Source organism: Octopus sinensis, linkage group LG11 (assembly GCF_006345805.1).
Source record: "Octopus sinensis linkage group LG11, ASM634580v1, whole genome shotgun sequence".
NCBI lineage: Eukaryota > Metazoa > Mollusca > Cephalopoda > Octopoda > Octopodidae > Octopus > Octopus sinensis.
In genome coordinates, this window is record NC_043007.1 from 41,352,180 (window position 1) to 41,362,088 (window position 9,909).

A 9,909-nucleotide genomic window follows, 5' to 3' on the forward strand; every position below is an offset into this window, starting at 1 on the left:
GCCAGGCGGGGTATATAGGAGGGTTGGTGTCTGTAGGGGGTGGTTGGGATAGAGTGGCTGTGGGTAGGAGCCGAGTGGGTGTGGTTTTTTTTTGGGGGGGGGGTCGTCCTTTACCACGTGTGTCCTCTTTCTCCTCTTCCTTCTCTTTTTTCCCGCCGTTTCCCAGCTGGTGTTTACCTCCTCTTCCTCGACGCTGGTACTGGTCTTTGTCTGTGGTGCCGCTTTACTCTCCTTCTCGCTCTTTTCCTCAGCCTCCACGGGCAGTGGAGCATCAACCATCTTCTCACTCTCTTGCCTTTCCCTAGCCTTCACAGGTGGTTGAGGACAATCCGTGGTGCTATAAATGGTCACATTCATAGCACCACGGAATCCTCCCTTCCACGCTGACTTTCAGCGTCACGTCTGCGACCGTGATTGTCTCCACCATACTTTCAATATCTTCTGGGTTAATCTGTACCACTATGTCCAGACTCTGCCCTTACCAGTTTCTGTAGGGTGTTCTGGTGACCTGCAGGACCACCACCGTTTCTTCCATGCCTAGCAGTATGGCAGCCACCAGCCAGGTTACATTCACTTCTGGTGGCATGTCTTCTACCCTAACCCTGGAAGCACGTCTCCCAAGGTATACGAGTAGAAGCACCACTTCTTCGGTTTTTAATGGTGTGGCTGAGTGCAGTCTGGCGGTAGCTATCTCCGAAACTGCATTTCCACCGTTCCATACTTTCTTCCCCTGGCAAGGTAGGATATCTCTTGCCAGACTGGCCCCAACTTCTTTTCAACTTGTGCCTCCGACACCACTTCTATTTTTCTTGTTGCCACCACATATGTCCTGTAAACAATCGTTCTCTCTTCCTTATCCTTTTATCCTTTAACACTTGTTTTGCGGGAAACACTTTCAAGTCGTTCCCTTCCCTTTTAAATATTTCCTTGAACTTGCTCAGCTCTTCCAGACTTATGTCTTCAATTTTTCCCTTTGCCGCTACAGCGTGATTCCTTGTTTCTATTACTGCGTCAATCTTGTTCAAACATTTCACCATTTCTTCCTCACGCGACACAAATTCTGAAGAAGAATGATTTAAATCCTCACAATTCATCATACGACGCCCCTCCATTAACCAAGAGGAAAAACATCGAACCGCCAAGACAACTAAAACACATGTGTGTTATTCACAAAGACAGTCGAACTAAACAAAACGCTATACCGGAAGCAAGCTTCTTACCACACAGGCACGCCTGCGACACGGTGAGCTTTCATACAGTTTCCCTCTACCAAATTCCCATACAAAGCATTGGTCAACCTGGGAGTGTGAAAGACATTGGCCTAAAATACCATGCGGTAGGACTGAACTCGGATCTTCTCGGTTTGAACGGCAGTTTTTTCTAGCGGTGTCATATGAAATTGTCACCCATAATTATGACCCTAGTATCGATATATTGCATTTCAATCTGTTTTAGGGTTAGGGTTAGTTAGGGTTAAGGTTAGGGCTAGGGGTGGGGGGAAGGTTATCTTTTTTTCTTCACAAATGTAAATAAACCCAATCTGTTTCTTAAACGAGGGACATATTCATACGGCACAGAATGTTTTTTACATCAATAGACGTCAGTGATTGGTTGAAATTGAGAAATTGAAGAAAAAAAACAACAAATATCTTACAAACTATAGAATTTTCTCAATAAAGCCAAGAGAAAAAGATGTTTTATAAACACATTCTACCAGTATACGAAGTTTAAAATTTTTTAGTTACCTAGAAATTATGTTAAAAACTGCCGTTCAAACCGAAAAGATCCCTGAACTCGAAACCACATGGTTTCAAAACGAGCTGCTTCAGCTCAAGGCCATACCCCTACTTTATTATATCTTTTATAATTTCTTTTATTTGTTTCAGGCATTAGACTGCGGCCATGCTAGGGCACCACCTTGAAGAATTTTTGTCTTTTAGTCGAACGAATTGATCCTAGTACTTTCTAATTTTTTAAAAGCCTAGTACTTATTCTATCGGTCTCTTTTGTCGAACCGCTATGTTACGGGGACAGAAACACTTCAACACCGGTTGTAAAACGGTGGTAGAGACAAACACAGATACATACAAACACAGCTATATGTATACGACGGGCGTCTTTCAGCTTCCGTCAACCAAATCCACTCACAAAGCTTTGGTTGGCCCGAGGCTATAGTAGAAGACACTTGCCCGAAGTGTCACGTAATAGGACTGAACGCGGAACCATGTGGTTGGGAAGCAAGCTTCTTACAACACAGCCATGGCTAGGTTTCATCCGGGCATTTCCTCCCCAGAATGAGTGGAGAGGAAATAACCATAGAGTATTTGTTCACTAAAATCTATATATTTTATATATTGCCTCACCTACGTTAAGTCTGATAGTACCGATTAGACTAGTGATTCCCAAACATTTTCAGGCTACCGCCCCCATGATACTCACGCCACATTCCTAGCGCCCCCTCTCCCCCTCAACACTACAAACATAGACCATTTTCTCCAGCAAATTTAAAAGAAAAGTATATTACAAATAAAACTTGACCTAATTAAACCATTATTTTGTTGTTTTTACATCCATCGTCCCCTTTTGGCCACCCCATTATTACACCATTATCAACAGTCCCTGGATCTTTCCATTGGATTCGACCATGAGTTTTCTGAGTGGGTCGAATAAGACTACATTTTCAGAGTTGTCACCATAGTGTAAAAGAAGAAACGAAACCTGCAAGCAAGCCACCAGCTTCATCGCAGGCTATTATAGTTACTGATTGTCATGAGAGAGAGAGTGGGGAGAGAGACAGACAGGCAGAGACAGAGAGTCATATAACTAACAGAGGTGATTGTTTGCGTCCATTTCCATCACCTTTGAGATTATAGAAGTGGAAGCTATATATCGATAATTGATGTGCTTTTATGTTGTCACGAGGGGCTTGCAATCGCATAAGCTTGAGCTGGTCAGTGAAGGCATATTTCGTTGGCTGCTTCAATGATAACTGAATCAAACTCGCGAACATTTAACTTGATATTTATTGCCAGACATATTGATATTTGGTGTTGGCTCTTTTCAATGAACAATATTAATAATTGCTGGATATGACTGAGACAAAAACTGCTCTGAAAATAAAGAAAATGGTTTGTATAACATATTGCGGTCAATGCAAATGTACACGAAGTCGTCTGCGCAAATCTCTGAGGCAAACTGTGTTATTAGCGGTCCATTGGCCGTTTTCATGGCAAGAGTGGAGGCGCACAAGTCAGCTGCCCTCAACACTCTGCAGTTGATTGAGCACCAAAAGCGATTATTATGAAAAACAAGAAAGCAAACTTTAGAACATTAGAGAAAACCACATCATTTCACATCCGCACGTTAGTTGGTCGATTTATAGATCGATCACGTGAAACTATAGTGATTCACTCGAGTTGTTTGGCCGAGTATCTAGTGGTTAGGTTTCGAATCACTGCAACAATATCTTATGCGTTTCAATAGAATGGACTAGATCTGGGGAGAGAGAAGGAAGGAAGGGAAGAGAGCGAGAAAGATTGGTTGCAGTGAGCATTGTGTGGAGCTAATAAAAGGATACAGGGAATACCTTGTTCGCTGGCAGTGATCAGACAATAGTTCACATTTGAGGGCTGTACGTGATCAAGAGATTGGTGTATGATGGAAGGTAAGGTTTACGATATCGGAAGAATATCACCGTCTTCCATCATCTTTTTGTTCTTCGTGTAGTTCAGGCTTCCGGCAGGCGAAGAGAGAAGACTTCAAGTATAAATGCTATTTACAACTGGTTTATTTACAGGTTTCACAGGATAGGTTAAGTGTGCTGCGCTCAGCAACCATCTTTAATCTCATCCAATATGGCGCTGACTGTGGAGAAGGAGAGTTATTCGGGAGGAATTTTGTGTGTTAGAGTTGCGAGAAGAAAAAAAAAAGAAGAAATAAGCTCGAGTATTTTAGCAGCGAGAGTTCTACATATATATTTCTTTATTGTCCACAACGGGCTAAATATAGAGGGGACAAGCAAAGACAGACAAAGGGGTTAATTCGATTATATCGACCCCAGTGCGAAACTGGTACTTAATTTATCGACCCCGAAAGGATGAAAGGCGTAGTCGACCTCGGCGGAATTTGAACTCAGAACGTAACGGCAAACGAAATACGGTTACGCATTTCGCCCGGCGTGCTAATGATTCTGCCAGCTCGCCGCCTTGAGAGTACTACATATAGGCTGAATATTGATTGACAAACAGCGGGTGGAGGATTTTGAAAAGTTAGCGGAAATCCTCTTAGCAAAAGACCAGAGGATCCACCAAGATGCAACTGGGAGGCATGAGAGCTTAAAGGTCGCATTTTACTTTCTTGGTGGTTATCTGTTAAGCGTTACTGTTTTGGGTAAATGCCTTCTTGTGCTTGTGATGGTAGATGACTTCATTCGAGTATTGTAAGCACTAATTATCCCTGTATAGCTGCGAACTAGCTACTCTAAGTGGTTGCTCCCCACCGTATCAGAAAATGAGACGTTGGATAATGTGATCGAGGGATTCCTTGTACACAGGTAAAAAAAAAACAACAACCTGAATAAGATGAATGTATTTGATCATAAACCCGTGTTATGTGTAGTTTCGTTCTCGATGGATGATAGACAACTCAAATGAAGGCATTGTTATTGTTTTAGGTGTTTATTTACTTTACCTGTTACACGAACTGTCAACATTCAGCGTAGTAATACATATATACTTTAGACACAGTTCGTACTGTTTACTAACAAAATAGTGCCAAAAGTGGGGATGTATTCTACACACGTATACCTACGTATACACATAGATATGAATGTGTAACAACCCGTTCGGCCAGGATTGAGCTGGGGCTAAATAACAACTATTGCTGCTACTTGAAGTATTTGAGATAATGTGGGGAATGTAAAGGGACATATTTGGGTGAATAATATTGCTTTCAAATTTTGGCACCAGGCCAACAATTTCGGGGGAGTAAATCAATTACATCAACGCCAGTGCTCGACTGGTACTTATTTTATTGACCCCGAAAGGACGAATGGCAAAGTCGACCTCGGTGGAATTGGAATTCAGGACGTAAAGATGGACGAAATACCGCTAAGCATTCTACACGGTGTGCTATCCTTTCTACTATAGGTACAAGACCTGACATTTGGGGGAGGGGGATAGTCAATTACATCGACCCCAGTGTTTCACCGGTACTTAATTTATCGACCCCAAAAGGATGAAAGGCAAAGTTCACCTCGGCGGTATTTGAACTCAGAACGTAGCAACAGACGAAATACCTATTTCTTTACTGCCCACAAGGGTCTAAACACAGAGAGGACAAACAAGGACAGACAAACGGATTAAGTCGATTATATCGACCCCAGTGCGTAACTGATACTTATTTAATCGACCTCGAAAGGATGAAAAGCAAAGTCGACCTCAGCGGAATTTGAACTCAGAACATAACGGCAGACGAAATGCGACTACGCATTTCGCCCGGCGTGTTAACGTTTCTGCCAGCTCGCCGCCTTATTTAGATGACTAATGTCTATTCTTCATATAGCTGTCACGGATGAGTTGCGTGTGTGTGAAGTACATTTGTTGTGAAAGGTTATCACAGCAAAGTTCCAAACAGTTAATTAAATTGAAATACCAGAAGGTTTGGAGATCAGGGAGAAATGAAATGCAGTAAGAAGTTGTAATGTGAGTGTTGTGTCGACTAAGCAGTGGTCAGACAATCTAATGGGAACAGAAAATAGTGATGGCTGAGTTTGGATGTAAGGAAGATGAGATTATACCATACGACACAAAGCAAAACTGGACACAATATATACTCGATAACATAATTAAATCAAAGAGAAAACTAAATACAGTTTTTTTACGATAGATTTTAATTCTTATTTTTTCATAGCAGAATCGGTAGAGCGTTGGACAAAATTCCTTGCAGTACTTATTTTAGATTCTTTATGCTTTAAGTTCTAATCCTTCGAGGCTTAATTAATTTTTCATTCTTCCAGGGCCGGTAAAAATAACCAGTTAAGAATTATGGTCAGTTTAATCAACAATATCCATCGCTTCAAAGCTGAGGCTTTGTACCTATAAAAGAAATCGATCGCATTTCTTACTCCAAATTTGTGATCCGTGTGCCTATGTCAAAAATCATGATATGATTGAAGAGTTTCAATCTTTCGGTGTCCATTCCGACTGTCATTTTACAAAGTAATCAGTATCTCTGAAACTTGGTCGATTCCGCAAGGACTAAACAGTGTGAGCACTTGAGAGTTGAAACAAATTCTTCTCAAAGTAGATCACAAAGTTTGGAAAGCAATAAATAAATAAGCAAAACACAGGCAAATTGACAGTGCCAACAGAGCCACGGATGAAATGCCTTGCAGTGTTTATTCTCGTTCGTACCTTTCGACTCCCCTTGGAGCCAACTTAGCTTTTCGTCCTTCCGGGATCGACAAATAAAGTACCAGTTTAAGACAGTTAGCCGGCAGAATTGTGAGAACGTCGGGTGGGATACCTTGTGGTATTTTTCCGGTTTTAGCGTTATGAATTTAAGTGGTTTTTTCCCCCTTCTTTTTCATTTTGACCGGCTACACTTGCACGGTCCGGTTCACACTCAACTTCCTTACCACAGTCTTCCATCTTTTTCCGTACACACTCTGAGGCAGGTACCTTTTCTCCAGACGGATCTTTCGTAACAGGTGAAAGTTAAAATAACTTACTAGCCCGTGTCTGGAGATAAAGTGGTCTGTCTCAATCCCTTTCGCACGTGTCATCCATACTGTGTCTTTCAGTATGGCTACTACGCAGAAAAAAGATGCCTTCTTTTCCTTGTTAAAGGAGGGAGACGGTACGATCTTAACCATGGACTCAGTCGAGAGCCGTACTCTTTCTGCATCCGACATCAGTTGTTCGACATAGGTTATCAACTTCCTCAACTCCTCACAGAATACGAAGGCGTGCGTGACAGTTTCACTGACGCGCCCGCACCTCGGGCATGTGGGGGAAGTGTCAAAACCGTGTCTAGACAACCTCTCTCGAACCGGTAAGGCCGATCGGTAGTACAACCAAACCAGGGATTTCTGGAAGTTATCCAGATACCTCGACTCGAATGTCTGTCCGAACAGGCTGGTCAGTTGCTCCTCATCGAAGCCTAGAGTCTCCTTCAGGATGTCGTCGGATTCATACTCTACCAACCCTCTATAAAAATCTGCAGTGGTAACCTAGATGTCGGTATTGCTCTTGAGAGAGAACTAAGTTAGTGCTTGTCTGCACTCCTGCCATTCTCCCATCCTAGGTCTCCGCTTGATCCATGTACCTAAGTCCCTGAGGGACTTCAAATGTGGAAAGAGTTGCTTGGCATGCGGTGACCACACCTGCTAACCATACAGGTAGCGCCAGAGGTCTCTCAGCTACAGCGCAAACTTGAGCATCATCAGCCAAGGCATCCCCAATCTACCCCTTAACGGTTACTAGCAGCAGATGGAGCGCCTCGTAAGTGGAGTTTTCTCTTTCCACAAAAAGCGGAAAAGGATCCTTTCCAACTTGGTCAGCCACAAACCGGGGCAAGGCACGACGGTTAGGCGGTAGGTTATCACTGATGCTATAAGATCTGTGCAACCTCGGCCCTTCCTAGCAAAGATAACGTCCTCCCAGACCAAGTTTGGGTTATGGCCGTCATCTTGCTTGTCACCTCGCTCCAATTTTTCTCCACTTAGAGATCTGGTACAAACCGAATTCCGAGCAATTTAACCGAGCCTTCCGTCCAGCGTCCGACGACGCTGTTGGGAAGCATCAACTTGTCACGCCATGTGCCGAGTTGCAAGCCGACTGATTTCTCCTGGAAATCCCGGAGGGTATCTCCATGGTCCAGCGTCCCGCTCCTCCCGAACAACGCAGCAAAAGTGCTCGTGAAAGGCCTTGCACATCTCTTCCTGTCCATGTTCATTAACCACAGACCTTATCGTAGCATCCACAACACGTTGGGTTTCTACCGGGCGAGCCCACCCGGCAACGTTGATACCCTCGCGACCCAATGCTCGTACTTTAGCCTTCGTGTTTGGCATTGAGGTGTCGGTCCAAGGCCGATCTCGCTGCGAAAACTTGGGATGCAGAGCCCATTCTCAGCGCCTCTTCTAACGCCTTAACTAAATCCCTTTCTACTCTGGTCTGCTCTATACTTAACTGCCTGCTAAATCTAGTCGTCTTAAGTCGAATGACTCTTTTGAAGGCTCTCCACCACCGGTTATTTAACGGACTCCTCGGCGGTGAGTCCACGCCCTCCTTCCGCCTCCCCCTTCCATCCGCCACCGTACAATCCTCCCCACCTACTGAGTCCGTCACTCTTCCCCCGCTCGGCACCCTGCCGCCTCTGCTCTTCAAAACTTTTGCGTCCTCCTCCACACTATACACAACCGCTGTCATCGGCCACGCCTCCCCAATCTCCGGTAACACCCTGCCAATCCCCACCCTGACCACTCACTTGTCACAACAAGTCGGCAGAAGTACCTACTCCGCCACTCCCATCGGCTCAGTGGCGCGGCTCATCACGTCTTCCTCCCCACCAAACCCCACCTCCACCGCTCCGCACTTACCTCCACGTGCACAAAATGTGAAAAGCCTCTCCACTTCCCTGAGACACTCCTCCACCGTCTCTATTGGGGCCACCTCCATCCTCCTAAAGGACGCAGACAACGTTCTGCACACCACTGCTCCCCACCGCCATGCTGTTCGCCAACTCCTGCGGTGGAGCCAGCCCCAAACTGGCTGCCTTCCCTTCCACCAACCTACCACTTTCCTTCCACCTTCCGGGTTTCATCTTAACTTCACGCGCCTCCAAAGCGCTGGTCGACACTCCCCTACTCGTAGCTGATGCGCAACTTCCAGCTGATTCACCTTCCACATCTCCTCCTTCCTCCACCTCACCCACAGTTGGGGAAGAGAACAAATACAATAACAGGCAAAAACAGCAGCAATAGATCAAAATTCAACAAAGTTAACAAATCCCAGGCTCACCCACTCGGAGAAACCCTCAACAAGTACAACAAACAGTCACTCCATAACCACGCGATTCCATCTCAAACCATCAACACAAAAACATCTGCAACGCCTTTTAAGTCTGGAACCAACAGACTCCGCGACTAGAAGGAGGTTAGCATTTATAGTCAATAGTAGGTTCAAATGGAGTTTAGAAAAGACTGTCTCATGTGATTTATTTGGAGGCTGTGATTGGTTGGGTTGCTTACTGGCACGCGATAGAGTAAGAGACAAATTGCGCTAATATCAAGCAATCAGAGTGGTAGATACAACGGGGTACAAAATAGCGCCGAAGGTTAGCTGTTACCTGCTACGTTCGTAAGTATTTAGGATCTATTCAATTTGACAGACGGATTTTTTAATTAATTTTTTTTTTACTAAACATTTTGAAACTTCGGATACTGTTAGAATGTGTCACACAGAACAGGGTTTTTTCTTAACTTTTTTACAAAATTTTGTATTTTAGAAGTTAATACACAAATAGGACAACTTTAACACGAAATAACTTCTAAAATACAAAATTTTGTCAAAAACGTCAAGAGTAAACCCTGTTCTATGTGACACATTCTACCAGTATCTGAAGTTCTGAAGTGTTTAGCTAAAAAAAAAAACTAATTAAAAAATCTGTCCGTCAAATTGAATAGATCCAGTATGGATTTATATGTACGACAGAGAGAGGAAGTTCACTAGAGTTCGCTACAAATGCATTCATTTGGGTGGGAAAATCACTGGGTTTCGAAGTGCTGATTTGATCAAGTTTTGAACAGGATCGTTGGTCAAAGATGACGTGACTGGTTGCAAATTGGTAGGTGCTCGGGAAAACAACAGGACCTTGGGTTATAAATTAGAAAAATAAAAGATACGG